The sequence below is a fragment of the Scyliorhinus torazame genome, chromosome 30, assembly GCF_047496885.1.
Source record: "Scyliorhinus torazame isolate Kashiwa2021f chromosome 30, sScyTor2.1, whole genome shotgun sequence".
Taxonomy (NCBI): domain Eukaryota; kingdom Metazoa; phylum Chordata; class Chondrichthyes; order Carcharhiniformes; family Scyliorhinidae; genus Scyliorhinus; species Scyliorhinus torazame.
The window spans coordinates 29,324,892-29,350,153 of NC_092736.1; the positions used below are offsets into that span (position 1 = coordinate 29,324,892).

The following is a 25,262-nucleotide window of genomic DNA, read 5'->3' on the forward strand; positions in this document are numbered from 1 at the left end:
AAGGAGACGTTCTCCAGGCATGGTATCCCACTCACTGTCATGAGTGACAATGGCCCGTGCTTCAGCAGCCATGAATGGTCTCTGTTTGCCCAGTTGTATCAGTTCAAACACGTCACTTCCAGCCCACACTATCCGCAGTCAAATGGAAAAGTTGAGAAAGGGGTGCACATAGTGAAGCAGCTCATCTGCAAGGCCGCGGATTCTGCGGCTGACATTCACCTTGCGCTGCTTGCGTACAGGGCGACCCCACTGTCCACTGGCATGTCGCCGGCTCAACTCCTGGTGAACAGGGACCTGCGAACGACACTTCCAGCCATACACGTGCCCAACCTGGATCACCTCCCGGTGCTGCAGAAGGTGCAGCAACTCTGAGACCGGCAAAAACAGGGCTATGGTGCTCATGCCACCGATTTACCCGCGTTATCCCCGTCCGACACTGTTTGGGTCAAGATCCCTGATCGAGGCTAGTCAGCTCCAGCTGTTGTTCGACAGGCTGCCCCCCCGCTCGTATGTTGTGCGTCTGGCTGATGGTTCTGTTGTGCGATGAAACAGACGGGCACTGCGCAAAGTTGCCTGCCCGCAACCACATTCTTCTCCGTTTCCTTCTGTTGTTTTGCCACCTCCTGATACCTCGACTCACGAGGCCACCAGTCAGGCTTCAATCCCACCCATCAAGACGCTGTCAACCCCCCACCACCACCCCTCCGGCGGTCGACCAGGATCAGACGCAAGTCACAGAGACTGGACTTATGAACATTTGTTCTGTTTGCTATGTTCTGTGTTCCCGCATTAGACAGCTGTTTTCATATGGACATATGTTTACATCCACTGCATGTATATCTGTTAATATTGGCCTATTCTTGTAAATACGTTCACATATGTCATCCAAACATTAAAGAAAAGGGGAGATGTCATGATATGCGGACACACACATAATGATATACAGACAAGCAACTAATGGACACAGAGAACAGGACATGACCAATAAGCAGGCAGGACACTCAGGGGTGGGATCTGACTATAAAAGACACGAGGCACTCACACTCCGCCTCTGAGATGATTAACATCTAGAGGGTCAGTCAAGGGTGTTGTTACAATCTCACACCTCCACCCAGCCAGCGCAGAGCTAGTCTGGTTCAGTCAGACAGAATAACCACACTTATGTTAGAAGAGAGTCGAACTCACAGAGAACTGTGCTAACTGTGCTATTAGTTCAATAAACCTGACTGAACTAACTTCAAGGTCTGGAGTATCTTTTTGATCTATGCTGCATCCAGTTGCAGCCAGTGTTATACCAGTGTACCTAACACGACAGTCAGCAATCACAGAATGCTGTTTATGAGCTGGTTTAGCTCAGTGGGCTAGATAGCTGGTTTATGATGCAGAGCAAGGCCAGCAGCGCGGGCTCAATTGCCGTACCAGTTTACCCAAACAGGCGCCGGAATGTGGCGACTAGGGGCTTTTCACAGTAACTTCATACATGTGACAATAAAAGGTTATTATATAATTATTATCCAACGGGGACTTACTCGATTCACTGCTGGGAAGGACGTTTTCTGAAATTTCTGCTATTTTAACACTCCCTTTAACCCCCTTCTCTCAGTTTCCCCCTTTTGCCATCCCTCACCAGTACCATTCACTGACCCCCAAGTGCCTTATCCTCTGCCTCCTGCTGTCTATCACTAATTCTGCCCCCACCCTGCTCACTGCTGGCTTTCCGCCTGCCTCTAACAAAAACCTCTTTCATCGCCTTCTTCACCACAACCTAAGTATCAGCTTTCACTTCTTCAAGGTATTTCCTATGCTTTTATAAAGAACATCACAGTGAGATCCCAGGTTACAGCCACGAGTAACAAATAAGACCGACAATTATCTATGCATTTAACAGAGTAAAATGCCCAAAAGCACTTTGTAGGAACTTAATCAAACTAAAGTTTAAACAATTTTTTCTTTTAAATTTAGAGTATCCAATAAATTTTTCCCAATTAGGGGCAATTTAGCGTGGCCAATCCACCTACCCAGCACATCTTTGGGTTGTGGGGGCGAACCCCACGCAAACACGGGGAGAATGTGCAAACTCCACACGGACAGTGACTCAGAGCCGGGATCGAATCTGGGACCTCAGCGCCGTGAGGCAGCAATGCTAACCACTGCGCCACCATGCTGCCCTTAGTCAAACAAAACTTGACGCTGAGCCGCTTAAAGGAGCCACATATAAGGCCAGGTGACTAAGAGCTTAGCAGATCTTCAGGAGAGTCTTAAAGGAAAAGAGAGTATCAGAGAGAGGTGACGCAATTTAGTGAGGAAATTCCAGGGCTTAGGGCCCAAGCAGCTCAATGATTTCCCACCAAAGGTCTAGTAATGTAAAACAAAGAAAATAAGCCTCTCCTCCAGGCAGTGGTGTGCTGATGGAGGCGAGGACCATTTTAGTAACAATCATTTTCATCCCCTCCCAACCCCTTGTACAAATCCACCTCGCATGCCTTGCTATAATTAAAGCTATGATGTGGAGATGCCGGCGTTGGACTGGGGTGAGCACAGTACGAAGTCTTACAACACCAGGTTAAAGTCCAACAGGTTTGTTTCGATGTCACTAGCTTTCGGAGCGCTGCTCCTTCCTCAGGTGAATTCACTTGAGGAAGGAGCAGCGCTCCGAAAGCTAGTGACATCGAAACAAACCTGTTGGACTTTAACCTGGTGTTGTAAGACTTCGTACTATAATTAAAGCTGGAGGATAAACTGAAGCATCGCAGAATGGCCAAGAGACCTAAGATACTGTAGGCTGGTTTCAGCGACTAAGTGCCCACTCCGTTTCAGCCAGCACTTAGTCCCTGAAACGGAGAATTCGCGGGGGTTTTACAACACCAAAATCGGCGCCGACCCTCATTGATTCCGGAACTGTTGAGGTTGTAGCAGCGGCTCCGGGTGAAACTCCCTGCTCCCGCACCAAAAACGGCCGGAGATTGGCCGATTCCCTGGCTGTGCATGCGCACGGCGACGACCTGCAGTGGTCACGCCGTACAACATGGCCCGACCGTGCGCGGACTCGGCCCGCCAAATGCGACCACACTGGCCACCCCCCACCAGTCCCCCCAGCCCTTATGGAAGTCCCCCCCCCCCCGGCTAGCGGCACGGATCCCGGCCGAATGTTGGGTTCCCGACTGCTCAGACCACACGTCAACCGCGCGGTCTGGAATTCGGCCCATCGGAGGCGGATCATTGGGGGAGGGCATTCCGGTGACGCGCCAACGCCGTTCCAAAGGCACGCGACACAATGATGCCACTTCGGAGGGGGCGGAGACTCAAAAACCGGAGACAAACCGGTGCCGCCCAAGATTTGGTCGTTGGAAGGGATTATCCGCCTGATCGTCGATTACAATATCGGCGTCGGCCCTGTGTGTGAAGCCTTCATTGGGCCTTATTAGAACAGTGTGGTAGGTCAAAACAAGAGAGGTTAAATTAGAAATGGCGGAGACAGTAAAATGAACCATTTGTAAACGGGCCACACTGGTGGACAGAGTGGAGATATTTGGCAAGGGGGCTGAGGTGGGGTTACTTAGGGAATTGAATTTTGCCGAGGAGGTTGGAAAGGAGAGTTGTGAAACCTGCTTGGCGTGACCTGTCTCCTCTAAAAGGGCCCCCGCCTGCCATGCTTCCATTACATAGGGGCGGGGGTAGGTTGGAGCGAGCTCACTGCCTCTGGAGGATGTTTGCGGTGTTGCCTTTTTTACTCGCTATAAATATGGTTGTCAATAAGGGTGCCCTTTTATATAGATATGAATATGATTTGCTCTCAGAGTCGCCAGGTACCAAATGATACCACCACAAAGTTCAACCGGGTGTCGATCAAAGAGCCAAACAACCAGTTAGTTAGTTCAAGATCAATGGTACTTTATTTACACACAAGATTAACTTACACATGCAACATAAACACTACTAGTTAAACTACACCTAACAACTATGCCAACCTGTACTTAACTTCAGGCACCCGGCTTAGGTCAGAGGAACAGTGGCCTTTGTTCGAATCTGGATCTACTGGGTCTGGAGACGTAACTGCTGCTCAGCTGGGCTCATCCATCTGGTAGCGAGCGTTGAACTTGGACTTGCTTCTGGTGGTGCTGCAGTTGGAGATGGACGTTGCCGGAGCTCCAGGTCCAAAAGAGATCGAACACATGGCAGTATTTCTCTTTATCCTTGCGGAGTTTCGCACTCTTTTGGGCGGTCCTTAGGTATGGACCCCACTAATTGGGCAGTTCTCGATCACTGCCTTCGATCTGAGCCAATAAAGGGGTGGGTGCCTTGATGGATGGGCGTGTCCTAAGCGGTCAATTACCCTGTTGTTTATGCTTCCTGAGTAAAGGGAGTGGCGCCGAGATGTCTGGACTTGTATCGGTTACCTGAGTATCAATCCTTTGTCTTATGGCGATGGGCCATTAAAATGCTAATCGGTTGGGGGTTTCGATGCTGTCTGGATTCTTTGCTCACAAATACACATGCAGGCTCTGTGCCTGCCTGAATCTTACATTGTCCATATTTCCCGTTAGGCTTTGCGAACGTCCATGTTTCATGTTGTAACTGGCCATCCCAGATGCTACAGTTCCGCCCTCTTGATCCTAAACGCGAAGTAGATTACACTACTGAATCTTCTTCTGTCCTCTGGTATGCCGGGTACCCTCCATCAAGGACAGGTTCTATCCTACTCTGTCCTATGGGTCGGAACATTTACCTAAGTTTTTTCTTAATACAACTGTTGCCTTTTTCTTTTACTTTGTCTTTCTGTGGCTCTGTTCCAATTATGGCAATCAGTGAGTTTGCCCTTCTTTCTGTGTTATCCATGTCTTAATGCTTAGAGTCACCAGATATCAAATGATACCACCACAAATTTCAACTAGCTATCGATCAAAGAGCCAAACACCAGTTAGTTAGTTCAAGGTCAAGGGTACTTTATTTCCACACAATTAGTCATGCAACATAAACACTACTAGTTAACTACACCTATCGACTAAGACAACCTGTACTTAACTTCGGGCTCCTGGCTTAGGTCAGAAAACAGTGGCCGCTGTTCGCTTCTGGATCTATCGGGTTCGAAGGAGTAACTGCTGCTCAGCTGGGCTCATCCGTCTGGTAGCGAGCGTTGAACTTGGACTTGCTCCTGGTGTTGCTGCACTTGGAGATGGCCGTGACCGGGGTACCAGGACCAAGAGAGAGCAAACATAAGGTGAACTCTTCTTCTTATACTCGGGGGGTTTCGCGCTCTTTTGGGCGGTCCTTCGTTTTGGGCCTTACTAATTGGGTGATCCCTGATCACTCTGTTCGATTCCTTAGCCAATAAGTGGGCAGGGATCTGGATGGCTGGGCATGTCCCAAGCGGTCACTGACCCTGTTGTTTGCGTTTCCCTTGAACAGGGAGTGGCACCGAAATGCCTGGGACTGTCCCGGTTGCTTGAGTACCAGTCCTTTGTTTTGGGGAAGATGGGCCATCAAATGCTAATCGGCCCCATTAAAATGCAAATTGGACGGAGTTTCGATACCGTCTGGACTTCTGGCTTATGAATATGCATTTCAGGCTCTGAGCCTGCCTGAATCTTGGCTTGTCCATTTTACCCGCTAGGCTTTGCGAGTTTCTCTGTACCTAGTTGGAAGTGGCCATCCCAGATGGCTACACTCCGTCCTCTTGCTCCTCAACGCGAAGCGTGAAGGATCACAATATTGCATCTTCTTTGTTCTCTGAAATGCCGGGTACCCTTAACCAAGGACAGGTTGTACTCTACTCTGTCCTGTGGGTCAAAAACATTTACCTAATTATCCCTAAACAACACATATCTAAAGATTTCTAAGGGGACATTTAACATTCAGTAAAAGGGGAACCTCCATCTGTCTCTAACGAGACTACACTAATGCTGCTATTTAACAATCAAAGAACTTATATTACAATACAAAAAAAATCCAATAGCAGCATCACATTTCTTCCAATCATTAACATTCATACACAGAAAAATAAACTTTACTAACAAAAGAACAACCGCGGAATTTATTAAAGAGGAAGATTCAGAAAGAGTGTGGGATTTGCTGGAGTCCGAAGAAAGGGGCTCTAAATGTGTGTACTGGAGGGGGGGAGGATCGCCTCCTCCATTTTCGCAATCTAATTGTCTGATACACTGTACAATATGGCTATCACTAGTAAGGCTTCCACTGTGTAGGACAGTGAAAACCACTTAACAAGATTCTCACACCATGTGGGGGTGTCGGTGGCTGGGTGTGTGTGGGGTGTAGTATCCGGGCTGGGGGTGTTGTGTTGGGTGGTCGTGTTCAGGGCCTGTGTGGTGAGGGGGTAGAGGTGGGTAACGTGCGCTACTGTACTGTTCCAGCGACGATCATGATGCCGATCATCAGGGTTGTCTTCATTTTGTTCAGGTTTTCCTTCGCCTTCGGGTATCTTTGTATCTTTCTAAGGGAACAAGCATAGTATTTGTTATAATCGTGTTGTTTAACATCTCGTATGGCCACCTGTCTCTCCTTAATGTCAATGTCCCATTAGAATCGTCACCATATGTTAAGTGACTCCCTCATTTTTTTTTTGAAACCAACCATTTGCGGAGACAAGATATCTGGAAACAAAATTCTTTGTCACAGTGCGAGCACTCTCGCAGCTTGTGGTCGATGGGCTGAGCGGGCGGACAATTTCTCCGTCCTCTGCTAACTTGTTTTTCTAACCAAGTGTTTCTGACATGTAAATAGTCGAAGGGTTGCCGGAAAGGGCAAAAGTTGTGGCAAAAGGCATTCTTTAAACCACAGGGGAGAAAAAGAACAGCAAACGAGTTTCGAAAACAATTATCCGAATGGGGTGGTGAGTATGATCCGCGGCATGGCAAGAATGGGTGGGATCCCCGGGCAGGGCGGTGATCAGTGCCGTTGCTCCACTACCCGAGCTTGGCTGACCAAATGTATAGGGGGTCCTCAGGCAGAGCGGGGATAAGCGCCGTTACTCCACTGCCTGAGTGACCTTCCAAGAGCGGTAAGAATTTGTAACTATATGGGCTCCAGACCAACTTGTTTCACGAACTGCCATGTGGCATCGGAAGAGTCGTTATGACTGCATCAAGAAAGCGTCCGTGAGGACGACACACAAAATCGTACAAGAGAGGACGAACAACATTTTAAACACAAACTTATCATAAAAGCGGGCAGGTTCCATCAGAGTACAGGACACTGTAAATCTCAATTGGTTCCTGACTCTCATCATTTGGACACCTCAAGGTTCCATTCCAACAAGATTTCTGAAGGGGTTACCATGTTGGGAGTCAGACTCGGAGTTGTCACCATCTCCCGGGTGCCAAACTTGTTCATGGAGTTTGCGTGCTAACTTGGGGTGTGCCGATGTGGGATCCATTTCATCATTCCTAGTCAGACGACAGGAATTGTCACGGTGCCAGTGCTTCATGTTCCGTAGGGAGATTGCAAGGGGGCTGTCGCTATCGTTGGGTGGCGGGTCCGGTGTGGGCAAATAAATTGTTTCAAAGAGGCTGAGCGTATCGTGGTCGGGGTCTCTGGGCCTGTTGTGACTGGGGCCTGGTTCGTGGGAGCTTCCTTCGGGTCTCTCAGGGCTTCAGTTGTGCTGTCATCCAGCAGATGGCAGTAGAGCGAGCTGCTGATTGGTTGTTCACCCTAACTTAAAGGTGTACCTGAGCAAAAGACCCTAGCTGTTCAACTGAAGACAAGCATCCAGCAGAGGGCAGTAGAGTGGAGCTGCTGATTGGTTGTTGCGGGGGCAATTTGCATACGCCGTTGTGCTCACCCTAACTTGAAGGTGTACCTGAGCAAGGGACCCTAGCTGTTCAAGTGAAGACAAGCATACAGCAGAGGGCAGTAGAGCGGAGCTGCTGATTGTCTGTTGCGGGGGAAATTTGCATAAGCCGTTGTGCTCACCCTAACTTGAAGGTGTACCTGAGCAAGAGACCCTAGCTGTTCAAGTGAAGCCAAGCATCCAGCAGAGGGCAGTAGAGCAGAGCTGCTGATTGACTGTTGCGGGTGAAATTTACATACGCCGTTGTGCTCACCCTAACGTAAAGGTGTACCTGAGCAAGAGACCCTAGCTGTTCAAGTTAAGACAAGCATCCAGCAGAGGGCAGTAGAGTGGAGCTGTTGATTGGCTGATGCAGGGGAAATTTGCATACACCGTTGTGCTCACCCTAACTTGAAGGTGTACCTGAGCAAGGGACCCTAGCTGTTCAAGTGAAGACAAGCATACAGCAGAGGGCAGTAGAGCGGAGCTGCTGATTGTCTGTTGCGGGGGAAATTTGCATATGCCGTTGTGCTTATCCTAACTTGAAAGTGTACCTGAGCAAGAGACCCTAGCTGTTCAAGTGAAGACAAGCATCCAGCAGAGGGCAGTAGAGCAGAGCTGCTGATTGGCTGTTGTGGGGGAAATTTGCATATGCCGTTGTGCTTATCCTAACTTGAAAGTGTACCTGAGCAAGCGAGCCTAGCTGGTCAAGTGAAGACAAGCATCCAGCAGAGGGCAGCAGAGCGGAGATGCTGATTGGCTGTTGCCGGGGAAATTTGCATATCCATTGTGCTCTCCCTAAATTGAAGGTGGTTTGTGGAGGAGCTGTTGTCAAGTGACACTTAAACCTGAAACACTTCTTCAGTGTTTCCCTCCCTACCCACTCCTCTAACCCAAAAAAAACCAACCGCTGTAAAGATCAAGAGGAAGGCTCGAGGGCAGGTGGAAGTCGAAAGAAGTTGAACCGTGACATCACAGCCTGCAGGTAAGGGTCTGGCTGGTGACTGGTAAGTAGTTTTTCTTTTATTTTCCCTCAGGTGTTATCGTGCGGGGCTCAGAGGTTGCTGAGTGAGTGCTTGCTGAGAAGGGGAGTGAATAACAGGTAAGTCCTTTCTTTGTCTTTTTTTATCTGGAGGGGTTGGCAGGGAAGGTAGTGCAATGTTCCTCCTGCAGAATGTTTGAGGTGAGGGACGCCGTCAGTGTCCCTGCTGATTTCATCTGTGGGAAGTGCACCCATCTCCAGCTCTTCAGAAACCGCGTTAGGGAACTGGAGCTGGATGAACTTCGGATCATTCGGGAGGCAGAGGTGGTCATAGATAGAAGCTTCAGGGATGTAGTTACTCCGAAGAATAAAAATAGATGGGTGATGGTGAGAGGGATGGGAGGAAGCAGTCAGTACAGGGATCCCCTGTGGTCATTCCCCTTAGTAACAAGTATACCGCTTTGGATACTGTTGGGGGGGGGACTTACGAGGGGTAAGCCATGGAGTTCAGGTCTCTGGCACAGAGTCTGTCCCTGTTGCTCAGAAGGGAAGGGGGGGGAGAGGAGTAGAGCATTAGTCATTGGAGACTCCATAGTTAGGGGATAGATAGGAGAGTCTGTGAGAACGAGAGAGACTTGCGGTTGGTGTGTTGCCTCCCAGGTGCCAGGGTGCGTGATGTCTCGGATCGTGTTTTCGGGATCCTTTAGGGGGAGGTGGAGCAGCCCCAAGTCGTGGTCCACATAGGTACCAACGACATAGGTAGGAAAAGGGACAGGGATGTAAGGCAGGAATTCAGGGAGCTAGGGTGGAAACTTGGATCTAGGACAAACAGAGTTATTATCTCTGGGTTGTTACCCGTGCCACGTGATAGCGAGACGAGGAATAGGGAGAGAGAGGAGTTGAACACGTGGCTACGGGGATGGTGCAGGAGGGAGGGTTTCAGATTTCTGGATAATTGGGGCTAATTCTGGGGTCGGTGGGATCTCTACAAACGGGATGGTATACACCTGGACCAGAGGGGTACCAATATCCTGGGGGGGAAATTTGCTAATGCTCTTCGGGAGGGTTTAAACTAGTACAGCAGGGCATTGGGAACTTGAATTGTAGCTCCAGTGTACAGGAGGTTGAGAGTAGTGAGGTCATAAGTAAGGTTTCAAAGTTGCAGGAGTGTACCGGCAGGCAGGAAGGTGGTTTAAAGTGTGTCTTCTTCAGTGCCAGGAGCATCCGGAATACGGTGGATGAACGTGCGGCATGGGTTGGTACCTGGGACTTCGATGCTGTGGCCATTTCGGAGACATGGATAGAGCAGGGACAGGAATGGTTGTTGCAGGTGCCGGGGTTTAGATATTTCAGTAAGCTCAGGGAAGGTGGTAAAAGAGGGGGAGGGGTGGCATTGTTAGTCAAAGACAGTATTACGGTGGCAGAAAGGACGTTTGATGAGGACTCGTCTACTGAGGTAGTATGGGCTGAGGTTAGAAACAGGAAAGGAGAGGTCACCCTATTAGGGGTTTTCTATAGGCCTCCGAAAAGTTCCAGAGATGTAGAGGAAAGGATTGCAAAGATGATTCTGGATAGGAGTGAAAGCAACAGGGTAGTTGTTATGGGGGACTTTAACTTTCCAAATATTGACTGGAAACGCTATAGTTCGAGTACTTTAGATGGGTCCGTTTTTGTCCAATGTGTGCAGGAGGGTTTCCTGACACAGTATGTAGATAGGCCAATGAGAGGCGAGGCCATATTGGATTTGGTACTGGGTAATGAACCAGGAGAGGTGTTAGATTTGGAGGTAGGTGAGCATTTTGGTGATTGTGACCACAATTCGATTACGTTTACTTTAGTGATGGAAAGGGATAGGTATATACCGCAGGGCAAGAGTTATATCTGGGGGAAAGGCAATTATGATGCGATGAGGCATGACTTAGGATGCATCGGATGGAGAGGAAAACTGCAAGGGATGGGCACAATGGAAATGTGGAGCTTGTTCAAGGAACAGCTACTACATGTCCTTGAGAAGTATGTACCTGTCAGGCAGGGAGGAAGTGGTCGAGCAAGGGAACCGTGGTTTACTAAAGCAGTCAAAACACTTGTCAAGAGGAAGAAGGAGGCTTATGTAAAGATGAGACATGAAGATTCAGTTAGGGCGCTCGAGAGTTACAAGTTAGCTAGGAAGGACCTAAAGAGAGAGCTAAGAAGAGCCAGGAGGGAGCATGAGAAGTCTTTGGCAGGTAGGATCAAGGATAACTCTAAAGCTTTCTATAGATATGTCAGGAATAAACAAATGACTCGGGTAAGAGTAGGGCCAGTCAAGGACAGTAGTGGGAAGTTGTGCTTGGAGTCCGAGGAGATAGGAGAGGTGCTAAATGAATATTTTTCATCAGTCTTCACACAGGAAAAAGACAATGTTGTCAAGGAGAGTACTGAGATTCAGGCTACTAGGCTAGAAGGGCTGGAGGTTCATAAGGAGGAGGTGTTAGCAATTCTGGAAAGTGTGAAAATAGATAAGTCCCCTGGGCCGGATGGGATTTATCCTAGGATTCTCTGGGAAGCTAGGGAGGAGATTGCTGAGCCTTTGGCTTTGATCTTTAAGTCATCTTTGTCTACAGAAATAGTGCCAGAAGACTGGAGGATAGCAAATGTTGTCCCCTTGTTCAAGAAGGGGATTAGAGACAACCCCGGTAACTATAGACCAGTGAGCCTTACTTCTGTTGTGGGCAAAATCTTGGAAAGGTTTATAAGAGATAGGATGTATAATCATCTGGAAAGGAATAATTTGATTAGAGATAGTCAGAGGTAGGTTGCTGTGTCTCGCAGTCGAATCAAGCGTCATGGTGAAATTTGCTTCTGGGGGCGTGGTCAAGGTCATGTCTGGATGTGCTGCTGCTGCTGGCGGAGGGGGGATTGGGTTGTCAATGGGCGGGTCCTCATTGTCTGCCATCGCCAATGAGAGGTGGTGCGCGTGGCTGCGCTGCGTTCCATAAACCTTAAGCTGATTTACATGGAACCATCCTGATTTTCCGTTTGGATACTTGATTTTATAAACTGAGGGGCTTACTTTGTCTGAGATTGAATAGGGTCCTGCAAATTTAGGGGAGAGGAATGAGCTGGGGTTGTATAAGGTGATCATTACTTGCTGTCCCGACTGTATGCTCTGTCGGGTGTACTGCCTTATCAAAGCACGCCTTACTCTGCTTTCGTTTAGCGCCTAGTCTAACAGCTGCAGCGAGCTGTGCTGCCTTAATATTCTCTACCATGTGCTGGACTGCTTTCTGATGGGTCAGGGCGGTGACTGCGGGGCTGGCCAAGTCAAGTCCGAATAAGTATTCGGTACCCTTCATTGTTTGTCCGGTTAAGAGGGTATGGGGGGTATATCCTGTTGAGCTCGACACTGTGTTCCTAATAAACATCAGTGTGAATGGGAGCACTGTGTCCCATGTCGTGTTGTACTGCTGCACCATTTTTCTCAGTGTGGCCTTTAGTGTCCGATTCATGCGCTCCACAATGCCGCTGGACTGCGGGTGACAGGCAATGTGGAACTTTTGATTAATCCCAAATATCGTCATCACATTTTTCATGACCCTTCCCGTAAAGTGGGAACCTTGGTCTGACTCAATACTACGGGGGAGTCGCCAACTCGTAAAAATTTGCTCTGTTAAGATCTTCGCCGTGGACTTGGCTGTGTTTGTTCTCGAGGGAAATGCTTCGACCCATTTCGTAAATGTGTCTTATCACCACTAACACATACTTGTATCCATTTCTGCAGGGGGGGAGGGGACCAATATAATCCAATTGAAGGTTTATCCACGGGCCATTTACAGGGCGGGTGTGTTGTAGCTGGGCTTTTTTCGCATACCTGTCGGGGTTGTTTTGAGCACAAATTAAACAGTTTTCGACGTAATGGGACACATCGGTTTTCAAATCAGGCCACCAGAAGAGGGGTCTGAGGTGGGCAAGGGTGGATTTAATACCTTGGTGACCATGTCCGTCATGGAACTCGCAAATTATCTCATTCCTGTCCTGGGTATAATTTGATTAGAGATAGTCAACACGGTTTTGTGAAGGGCAGGTCGTGCCTCACAAACCTTATTGAGTTCTTTGAGAAGGTGACCAAACTGGTGGATGAGGGTAAAGCAGTTGATGTGGTGTGTATGGATTTCAGTAAAGCGTTTGATAAGGTTCCCCACAGTAGGCTACTGCAGAAAATACGGAGGCATGGGATTCAGGGTGATTTAACAGTTTGGATCAGAAATTGGATAGCTGGAAGAAGACAAAGGGTGGTGGTTGATGGGAAATGTTCAGACTGGAGTCCAGTTACTAGTGGTGTACCACAAGGATCTGTTTTGGGGCCACTGCTATTTGTCATTTTTATAAATGACCTGGAGGAGGGCGTAGAAGGATGGGTGAGTAAATTTGCAGATGACACTAAAGTCGGTGGACTTGTGGACAGTGCGGAAGGATGTTACAAGTTACACTGGGACATTAGATGGGCTGAGAGATGGCAAATGGAGTTTAATGCAGAAAAGTGTGAGGTGATTCATTTTGGAAGGAATAACAGGAAGACAGAGTACTGGGCTAATGGTAAGATTCTTGGCAGTGTGGATGAGCAGAGAGATCTCGGTGTCCATGTACATAGATCCCTGAAAGTTGCCACCCAGGTTGAGAGGGTTGTTAAGAAGGTGTACCGTGTGTTAGCTTTTATTGGTAGAGGGATTGAGTTCGGAGCCATGAGGTCATGTTGCAGCTGTACAAAACTCTGGTGCGGCCGCATTTGGAGTATTGCGTACAATTCTAGTCGCCGCATTATAGGAAGGATGTGGAAGCATTGGAAAGGGTGCAGAGGAGATTTACCAGAATGTTGCCTGGTATGGAGGGAAGATCTTATGAGGAAAGGCTGAGGGACTTGAGGCTGTTTTCGTTAGAGAGAAGAAGATTAAGAGGTGACTTAATTGAGGCATACACGATGATCAGAGGATTGGATAGGGTGGACAGTGAGAGCCTTCTTCCTCAGATGGTGATGTCTAGCAAGAGGGGACATAGCTTTAAATTGAGGGGAGATAGATATAAGACAGACGTCAGAGGTAGGTTCTTTACTCAGAGAGTAGTAAAGGTGTGGAATGCCCTGCCTGCAACAGTAGTGGACTCGCCAATACTAAGGGATTCAAATGGTCATTGGATAGACATATGGACGATAAGGGAATAGTGTAGATGGGCTTTAGAGTGGTTTCACAGGTCGGCGCAACATCGAGGGCCGAAGGGCCTGTACTGCGCTGTAATGTTCTATGTTCATAGCAAGTTCCCTCCAGCAGTATTGTGATCTTAACCACATTGTGGTCGGAATTCTCCAACCGCTGCGATTTACTTTTCCCGCCGGGAGCGCACCCCCGCGTGGGTTTCCCAGCGACATGGGCGAGACTTCAATGGGAAATCCCATTGACAAGCCGCTGAGCGGGAAGGTAGAATCCCGCCTCCTGCGAACGGCGCACCTCCGAGGAACACACGGCTGAGGATTTGGAGAATCGAGCTGTTTGAGCGATGAGGGATATTGGCTGGGACACTGAGGAAACTTTGACAGACTTAATTAGATAAAATGCCACAGTTCTGAAGATTCATATGGGCTCGAAACGCTTGCTCTGTTTCTCTCTTACACAGATGCTGCCAGACTTGCTGTGATTCCCCAGCATTTTCTGCCTTTATGTCACAGTTCTTTAGCTGGAGAGGGTTGAAATGTTTTAAAGGTTAAAATGTCATCCGAAATCCCGGGAGTGCTGCCAAACATTTCACTGAAGCATGGTAACCGACGCAGTCAAATCAAGAAAATTAGCAACATTTGTATTTTACCGTTGAAATGCAACCGGCTGGAGAAACCATGATTTCTCCGACTAAACATTTGCTTTCGGGCGGCAGGGCAGTGCAGTGGTTAGCACTGCTGCCTCTCGCCGCCGAGGACCCGGGTTCAATCCCGGCACCGGGTCACTGTCCGTGTGGAGTTTGCACATTCTCCCCGTGTCTGCCTGGGTCTCGCCCCCGCAACCCAAAAAGATGTGCAGAGTAGGTGGAAAACAGAAAAAACATTGCTGTCTTGAAAATTGGTGAGAATGGTTGGTTCAATCAGTTTCTGCAAATAAATCCCTCTTGTGAAGCTGAATCTGACTAAACGCACGTCTGATTCTCCGGTCCGCCGGTCGCGTCTTCCTCGGCCAGTCGCTATTGGTTGTCAGCAGGATTCTATCTTCCTATCTTGTCAATGGGATTACCCATTGGAGCCACCCCACGGCGCAGCGAAACCCACTGGCGTGTCTGTGCCCCCGGCAGGAAAATTGAATGGCAACGACCGGAGTATTCTGGCCTTTGTTTAGAAAGGAAGAGTGAATACGCACTCAATACCCGTGACAGAACGCTGCAAACTTTGGCCCCGGCAATAAATATTCTCCTTAAACTGAGCCGTGATTCATCGACTTGGTTATCATGTCCACTGTTCCTTATGTAAATGATCTTCCAGAGGTTCATTCCTCTTCAACTAGCTTCAACTTGCTAATTTTCAGCAATTAGCAGGCTGGCATAATTAGATTTGTGCATTTCAATCATTACACGACCTCCAAAAGCAGTTTTCCCAGTGTAAACAACCATCTTCACATGAAAACGCCTGGGATTTGCTATCCTCAATTAATTTTGCATGTGCTTGTATCACACAATTGTCCTCGAGAGCTTTTGACTGTGAGCAGCCTCCCATCCTCACTATGTTACTTTATTCATCTTCTGAAGTTTCCCAGATAGAATTATTGCGATTTTGCGGCCAAGATAGATGAATTCAGTTTCTTTGAAAACTCAGAATTTTCCTGGTCCTGGATGATTCCTCTTCAACGAGCTTGTTTTGCACACATGGATTTATGCATTTCAATCATTCCACTATCAAAAGCGGCATAAACCACCAGCTTCACGTGAAAACTTCTGGATTGGAGTTGGGACTGGGACCAAATTTAGAAAATCTTGTGTCGATGGGCGTTCTCCCCATTGTGTGATCCTTCCGGAGCATGTTCTGACCAACAACGACGCTCATTTGAATGCAGCAGATTTTGTGTCCATTGCATATCAAGTCAGAACTTCCAGTGCTTCGGGAGACAGGGCAGCTATCTGTGCAGAACAAGGCCCCACAGATAGCACTGAGATAATGCCCAGGTAATCTGGCTAATTGATGTTGGTTGAGGGTTGAGCATAGGCTCAGTTCACCTTTGAAACAGTGCAACGGAAAAGGGACCTGTGTTATAAGTCTTGTCCAAAAAAACGGTACTTTCGACAGCTACACGCCCTCAATACCGCACTGCTGTAACAGCCAAGTCACGCACTCAAACCTTGAGCTAATGATGCAATTTTTAGTTTGGTTGGCAATATTATACGCACTGCTGTCTTTGGGCTCGACAGCAAACAGTCCCTCACATGGGGAGCGCAGTTATTTTCCACTGCGTTAATTTACACGTCAAATAAAATAAACCAAGAGCTTCAGAAATAGGGAGCTCAGCCATTGGGCATACAGACCGACACGGTCCGAGCTCAGCCATTGGGCATACAGACCGACACGGTCCGAGCTCAGCCATTGGGCATACAGACTGACACGGTCCGAGCTCAGCCATTGGGCATACAGACCGACACGGTCCGAGCTCAGCCATTGGGCATACATACTGACACGGTCCGAGCTCCGCCATTGGGCATACATACTGACACGGTCCGAGCTCCGCCATTGCGCATACAGACTGACACGGTCCGAGCTCAGCCATTGGGCATACATACTGACACGGTCCGAGCTCAGCCATTGGACATACAGACTGACAAGGTCCGAGCTCAGCCATTGGGCATACAGACTGACACGGTCCGAGCTCAGCCATTGGGCATACAGACTGACACGGTCCGAGCTCAGCCATTGGGCATACAGACTGACACGGTCCGAGCTCAGCCATTGGGCATACAGACTGACACGGTCCGAGCTCAGCCATTGGGCATACAGACTGACACGGTCCGAGCTCAGCCATTGGGCATTCAGACTGACACGGTCCGAGCTCAGCCATTGGGCATACAGACTGACACGGTCCGAGGTCAGCCATTGGGCATACAGACTGACACGGTCCGAGCTCAGCCATTGGGCATACAGACCGACACGGTCCGAGCTCAGCCATTGGGCGTACACACCGAAAGGGTCCGAGCTCAGCCATTGGGCATACAGACTGACACGGTCCGAGCTCAGCCATTCGACATACAGACTGACACGGTCCGAGCTCAGACATTGGGCATACAGACTGACACGGTCCGAGCTCAGCCATTGGGCATTCAGACTGACAGGTCCGAGCTCAGCCATTGGGCATAGAGACTGACACGGTCCGAGCTCAGCCATTGGGCATTCAGACTGACAGGTCCGAGCTCAGCCATTGGGCATAGAGACTGACACGGTCCGAGCTGAGCCATTGGGCATACAGACTGACACGGTCCGAGCTCAGCCATTGGGCATACAGACTGACACGGGCCGAGCTCAGCCATTGGGCCTACAGACTGACACGGTCCGAGCTCAGCCATTGGGCATACAGACTGACACGGGCCGAACTCAGCCATTGGGCATACAGACTGACACGGTCCGAGCTCAGCCATTGGGCATACAGACTGACAAGGTCCGAGCTCAGCCATTGGGCATACATACTGACACGGTCCGAGCTCCGCCATTGCGCATACAGACTGACACGGTCCGAGCTCAGCCATTGGGCGTACAGACTGACACGGTCCGAGCTCAGCCATTGGGCATTCAGACTGACACGGTCCGAGCTCAGCCATTGGGCATACAGACTGACACGGTCCGAGGTCAGCCATTGGGCATACAGACTGACACGGTCCGAGCTCAGCCATTGGGCATACAGACCGACACGGTCCGAGCTCAGCCATTGGGCGTACAGACCGAAAGGGTCCGAGCTCAGCCATTGGGCATACAGACTGACACGGTCCGAGCTCAGCCATTCGACATACAGACTGACACGGTCCGAGCTCAGCCATTGGGCATACAGACTGACACGGTCCGAGCTCAGCCATTGGGCATACAGACCGACACGGTCCGAGCTCAGCCATTGGGCGTACAGATCGAAAGGGTCCGAGCTCAGCCATTGGGCATACAGACTGACACGGTCCGAGCTCAGCCATTGGGCCTACAGACTGACAGGGTCCGAGCTCAGCCATTGGGCATACAGACTGACACGGTCCGAGCTCAGCCACTGGGCGTACAGACTGACACAGTCCGAGCTCAGCCATTGGGCATTGAGACTGACACGGTCCGAGCTGAGCCATTGGGCATACAGACTGACACGGTCCGAGCTCAGCCACTGGGCGTACCAGACTGACACGGTCCGAGCTCAGCCATTGGGCATTCAGACTAACACGGTCCGAGCTCAGCCACTGGGCGTACAGACTGACACGGTCCGTGCTCAGCCATTGGGCGTACAGACTGACACGGTCCGAGCTCAGCCATTGGGCCTACAGACTGACACGGTCCGAGCTCAGCCATTGGGCCTACAGACTGACACGGTCCGAGCTCAGCCATTGGGCGTACAGAGTGACACGGTCCGAGCTCAGCCATTGGGCATACAGACTGACACGGTCCGAGCTCAGCCATTGGGCATACAGACCGACACGGTCCGAGCTCAGCCATTGGGCAGACAGACTGACAGGTCCAAGCTCAGCCATTGGGCATCGAAACTGACACGGTCCGAGCTCAGCCATTGGACATACAGACTCACACGGTCCGAGCTCAGCCATTGGGCATTCAGACTGACACGGTCCGAGCTCAGCCATTGGGCATTCAGACTGACACGGTCCGAGCTCAGCCATTGGGCATCGAAACTGACATGGTCCGAGCTCAGCCATTGGGCATTGAGACTGACACGGTCCGAGCTCGGCCATTGGGCATTGAGACTGACACGGTCCGAGCTCAGCCATTGGGCGTACAGACTGACACGGTCCGAGCTCAGCCATTGGGCATTCAGACTGACACGGTCCGAGCTCAGCCATTGGGCATTGAGACTGACACGGTCCGAGCTGAGCCATTGGGCATTCAGACTGACACGTTCCGAGCTCAGCCATTGGGCGTACAGACCGACACGGTCCGAGCTCAGCCATTGGGCATACAGACTGACACGGTCCGAGCTCAGCCATTGGGCATACAGACTGACACGGTCCGAGCTCAGCCATTGGACATACAGACTCACACGGTCCGAGCTCAGCCATTGGGCATACAGACTGACATGGTCCGAGCTCAGCCATTGGACATACAGACTGACACGGTCCGAGCTCAGCCATTGGGCATACAGACTGACATGGTCCGAGCTCAGCCATTGGGCATACAGACTGACACGGTCCGAGCTGAGCCATTGGGCCTACAGACTGACATGGTCCGAGCTCAGCCATTGGGCATACAGACTGACATGGTCCGAGCTCAGCCATTGGGCATACAGACTGACACGGTCCGAGCTCAGCCATTGGGCATACAGACCGACACGGTCCGAGCTGAGCTATTGGGCATACAGACTGACACGGTCCAAGCTCAGCCATTGGGCATACAGACTGACATGGTCCGAGCTCAGCCATTGGACATACAGACTCACACGGTCCGAGCTCAGCCATTGGGCATTGAGACTGACACGGTCCGAGCTCGGCCATTGGGCATTGAGACTGACACGGTCCGAGCTCAGCCATTGGGCGTACAGACTGACACGGTCCGAGCTCAGCCATTGGGCATTCAGACTGACACGGTCCGAGCTCAGCCATTGGGCATTGAGACTGACACGGTCCGAGCTGAGCCATTGGGCATTCAGACTGACACGTTCCGAGCTCAGCCATTGGGCGTACAGACCGACACGGTCCGAGCTCAGCCATTGGGCATACAGACTGACACGGTCCGAGCTCAGCCATTGGGCATACAGACTGACACGGTCCGAGCTCAGCCATTGGACATACAGACTCACACGGTCCGAGCTCAGCCATTGGGCATACAGACTGACATGGTCCGAGCTCAGCCATTGGACATACAGACTGACACGGTCCGAGCTCAGCCATTGGGCATACAGACTGACATGGTCCGAGCTCAGCCATTGGGCATACAGACTGACACGGTCCGAGCTGAGCCATTGGGCCTACAGACTGACATGGTCCGAGCTCAGCCATTGGGCATACAGACTGACATGGTCCGAGCTCAGCCATTGGGCATACAGACTGACACGGTCCGAGCTCAGCCATTGGGCATACAGACCGACACGGTCCGAGCTGAGCTATTGGGCATACAGACTGACACGGTCCAAGCTCAGCCATTGGGCATACAGACTGACATGGTCCGAGCTCAGCCATTGGACATACAGACTCACACGGTCCGAGCTCAGCCATTGGGCATACAGACTGACAAGGTCCGAGCTCAGCCATTGGGCATACAGACTGACACGGTCCGAGCTCAGCCATTGGACATACAGACTCACACGGTCCGAGCTCAGCCATTGGGCATACAGACTGACACGGTCCGAGCTCAGCCATTGGGCATACAGACTGACACGGTCCGAGCTCAGCCATTGGGCATTCAGACTGACACGGTCCTAGCTCAGCCATTGGGCATTCAGACTGACACGGTCCGAGCTGAGCCATTGGGCACTGAGACTGACACGGTCCGAGCTCAGCCATTGGGCATAGAGACTGACACGGCCCGAGCTCCGCCATTGGGCATTGAGACTGACACGGTCCGAGCTCAACCACTGGGCATTGAGACTGACACGGTCCGAGCTCAGCAATTGGGCGTACAGACTGACACGGTCCGAGCTCAGCCATTGGGCATTTTGACTGACACGGTCCGAGCTCAGCCATTGGGCATTGAGACTGACACGGTCCGAGCTCAGCCATTGGGCATTCAGACTGACACGGTCCGAGCTCAGCCATTGGGCATACAGACTGACACGGTCCGAGCTCAGCCATTGGACATACAGACTGACACGGTCCGAGCTCAGCCATTGGGCGTTCAGACCGACACGGTCCGAGCTCAGCCATTGGGCATACAGACTGACACGGTCCGAGCTCAGCCATTGGACATACAGACTGACACGTTCCGAGCTCAGCCATTGGGCGTTCAGACCGACACGGTCCGAGCTCAGCCATTGGGCATACAGACTGACACGGTCCGAGCTCAGCCATTGGACATACAGACTGACACGTTCCGAGCTCAGCCATTGGGCGTTCAGACCGACACGGTCCGAGCTCAGCCATTGGGCAGACAGACCGGCACGGTCCGAGCTCAGCTATTGGGCATTCAGACTGACACGGTCCGAGCTCAGCCATTGGGCATACAGACTGACACGGTCCGAGCTCAGCCATTGGGCATACAGACTGACACGGTCCGAGCTCAGCTATTGGGCATACAGACTGACACGGTCCGAGCTCAGCCATTGGGCATACAGACTGACACGGTCCGAGCTCAGCCATTGGGCATACAGACTGACACGGTCCGAGCTCAGCCATTGGGCATTGAGACTGACACGGTCCGAACTCAGCCATTGGGCGTACAGACTGACACGGTCTGAGCTCAGCCATTGGGCATAGAGACTGACACGGTCCAAGCTCAGCTATTGGGCATACAGACTGACACGGTCCGAGCTCAGCCATTGGGCATTGAGACTGACACGGTCCGAGCTCAGCCATTGGGCAGACAGACTGACACGGTCTGAGCTCAGCCATTGGGCATTGAGACTGACACGGTCCGAACTCAGCCATTGGGCGTACAGACTGACACGGTCTGAGCTCAGCCATTGGGCATACAGACTGACACGGTCCAAGCTCAGCTATTGGGCATACAGACTGACACGGTCCGAGCTCAGCCATTGGGCATTGAGACTGACACGGTCCGAGCTCAGCCATTGGGCGTACAGACTGACACGGTCCAAGCTCAGCCATTGGGCATTGAGACTGACACGGTCCGAGCTCAGCCATTGGGCAGACAGACTGACACGGTCTGAGCTCAGCCATTGGGCAGACAGACCGGCACGGTCCGAGCTCAGCTATTGGGCATACAGACTGACACGGTCCGAGCTCAGCCATTGGGCATACAGACTGACACGGTCCGAGCTCAGCCATTGGGCATTCAGACTGACACGGTCCGAGCTCAGCCATTGGGCATACAGACTGACACGGTCCGAGCTCCGCCATTGGGCATACAGACTGACACGGTCCGAGCTCAGCCATTGGGCATACAGACTGACACGGTCCGAGCTCAGCCATTGGGCATACAGACTGACACGGTCCGAGCTCCGCCATTGGGCATACAGACTGACACGGTCCGAGCTCAGCCATTGGGCATACAGACTGACACGGTCCGAGCTCAGCCATTGGGCATACAGACCGATACTGTCCTTGAAGAACCAGCACTCTCTGAAGTTAAAAAAAATTCATTCAAGCAGAACAATTTAAAAATAAATTAAATGCAGATACGTGATAAGCTCGATATATTGTTGGAAGATAACTTTTCCATGAATTTAATTTCTTAAGATATGGGGCTGGATTCTCCGGCGTCGTGCTGCTCCGATTTGCCGGCAGCCCGGGGGGTTCTTGACGGCGTGGGGCTGCCCCACAATGGGAAAGCCCATTGACCAGCCAGCGTAACAGAGCATCCCGCCGGCGGAGTGAAACAGGAACGTGGCGCGGCGGGACGGAGAATTCAGCCACTGGTGTCCCACCTGTACCCAGTTGGTGTTTTGCTGACTTACTTTTGCCGACATAGAATCCCTACAGTGCAGAAGGAGGCCATTTGGCCCATCGAATCTGCACCGACCCTCTGTTACAGCAACCTACCTAGACCGGCTCACCCACCCTAACCCCGCAAACCTTTGCACACGAAGAGGCAATTTATCACGGCCAATCGACCTAACCTGCACGTCTTTGGACTGTGGGAGGAAACCGGAGCACCCGGAGGAAACCCAAGCACACACGGGGAGGACGTGCAGACTCCGCACAGCTAGTCACCCGAGGCCGGAATCGAATCCGGGTCCCTGGTGCTGTGAGGCAGCAGTGCTAACCACTGTGTCGCCGTGCCGCCCGGTCAAACAATATCTCAAAAATTGTTTACAAATTTTGAACTACTGATTCATTCTTCTAGAATATTCTGAAACTTCATAATCATGGTCCCAGAAGATGTCAGCCTCAGAGTCGCTTACTGACAGGTTGGCCTGGTGGATTAACACCAAGTAATTTAAACTGAATTGGCCAATTTATTAACAACCTTTGCGTTTGCAGAGGTTGGTGGAGAGTGCCAATGAATTCCAAGACCCTGACTGAAGAGCGAACAATCCACCTTCTGTTGCTTCATAGCCTCATGTGGCAGACTGACGGTTAAAGCAGCAGAACCAGTGAATGACCACATTTCTCACTGTGCAACCTCTTCAATTGACGGGAGGCTCCTAAACCCCCAGTTTCATCCCACGTCTCTTGTCACAGTGCAGCATTCCCTCTGCTGGGAATCTTCAGAGCTGTGCCCGTGCCAATTTGCAGCACGGCTGCTGAGCGCATGCCAGGGACATCCCCAGGTGGGGCTGTATTACTGGACTGGCGATTCAGAGCCTTTCCGGGATTTTCTCCTCTCATATTGGTGGTTCAGAGGTCTACGCTCGTAAGCCAGAGCAACGGGGGTGCAAATTGCACAGTGGCAGTTTGAGGATTTGAATTTTGGACGCTAGAAGCTGGCATCAGCAAACCACGAAGCTGTCAGATTGTCATAAAATCTTAATTTCCTCCAGGGGAGGTAAAGTTCCCTCTGAAGTGACCTCGCAAGCCAGCCAGGTGTACAAGTGGAACCAGGATGGACAATAAATGCCGGCCTTTCGCAGTAAAGAAGTTGAACATTTGGGACAATTCAAGGTGTTGGGGAGGGAGGACATAACCTTACCAATGCCGAAATCCGAGGGGTTTACAAAGAACAAAGAACAAAGAAAAGTACAGCATAGGAACAGGCCCTTCGGCCCTCCAAACCTGCGCCGACCATGCTGCCCGACTAAACTACAATCTTCTACACTTCCTGGATCCGTATCCCTCTATTCCCATCCTATTCATGTATTTGTCAAGATGCCCCTTAAACGTCATTATCGTCCCTGCTTCCACCACCACCTCCGGCAGCGAGTTCCAGGCACCCACTACCCTCTGTGTAAAAAAACTTGCCTCGTACATCTCCTCTAAACCTTGCCCCTCGCCCCTTAAACCTATGCCCCCGAGTAATTAATCCCTCTACCCTGGGGAAAAGGTCTCTGACTCTCCACCCTGTCTATGCTCCTCATAATTTTGTAGACCTCTATCAGGCCTCCCCTCAACCTCTGTCGTTCCAGTGAGAGCAAACCGAGTTTATTCAACGTCTCCTCATAGCTAATGCCCTCCATACCAGGCAACATTCTGGTAAATCTCTTCTGCACCCTCTCTAAAGCCTCCACATCCTTCTGATAGTGTGGCGACCAGAATTGAACACTATGAAATACATTCTCTTCAAACCCCTCCCAGCTCAGTGGCTGCGTCTATCCTGCATGCTGTGAGTTTACAGAGGAACCTATATTTGCTCCAACAGCTTTCTGTTAGTTGGAAATTAATCTGTAGAGCGAATACTTAGCTGCTAACACATTGATTTGAAGTGTCCAACCTTTATGTTTCCAAGGGCCAAGGGCCACAAAATAGAACCTAAGGCCCACGGCCTAGTGACCTGGCATACAGGTGTATGACATGCTGCTTCATGGAGCTTGCATGCAGCAAATGCCCAACCTCGTCCAGAACGGCAGGGAGAGAGGTCAATGTTCAGTATTGAGAAAAGGTTAAATCGTGTACCCACTCAGAATATATCAGATGTTTCCTTCCTTTCCTTTAGCTGAGAATGGTTCCTGGTCTGTGTCTTGAAGAGTAACCCGATAAAGTTCAGAAAAGTAACTGGAATACAAGGCAATGGAATTCAAGCAACCTTAAGGGTTTGAAGTTGAGTTAAACTGGTGCTGGCATGATCCGTCTGAAGCTCAATGCCACTCCCAGCAGGAACTTAGCGATACTGCAGTTACTTGTCCAGTCACTGCACGGGGAAAGACTTACAAGGGCTCATTATCACTTTCTGGAAACCTCTCAAAATAACTGGCTGGCAAAGTCGCTGCTTCGACGACGAGTGACGTTTTACCGATGCGAAGATAGCATTTTTGCACAGCAAAAAAAAAAAAAAAATCTCACAAACAAATTGGATAAATGTTAAATAACCAAAGCGGAAAACAGTGGCCAATCTCAGCAGGTCTGACAGTATCTGCGGAGAGGGAAGTGAGCTCACGTTTCGAGTCGCGATGACTCTTTATCAAAGCTGGAGAGATCTGGAAATAGGGTCACATTTATACTGTTGGGGGCAGGGAGGGTGTGTGTGGAGCAGTGGGGCTGGGTAGAGGGCCAGCGATAGGTGGAGATTGGCAAAGATGTCCTGGACAGAAGGAACAA

General features: G+C 50.6%; 1 long non-coding RNA gene across 1 annotated transcript; it reads right to left on the bottom strand.

The window, feature by feature from the left end:
* Positions 1 to 4,922: 4,922 nt before the first annotated feature.
* On the bottom strand, positions 4,923 to 24,738 carry LOC140404290 (uncharacterized). The gene is made up of 2 exons (XR_011938490.1): positions 24,625 to 24,738; positions 4,923 to 6,448 (listed from the first exon to the last, which is right to left on the bottom strand). It is a non-coding gene; the product is annotated as an uncharacterized lncRNA (long non-coding RNA).
* Between the last annotated feature and the right edge of the window lie 524 nt (positions 24,739 to 25,262).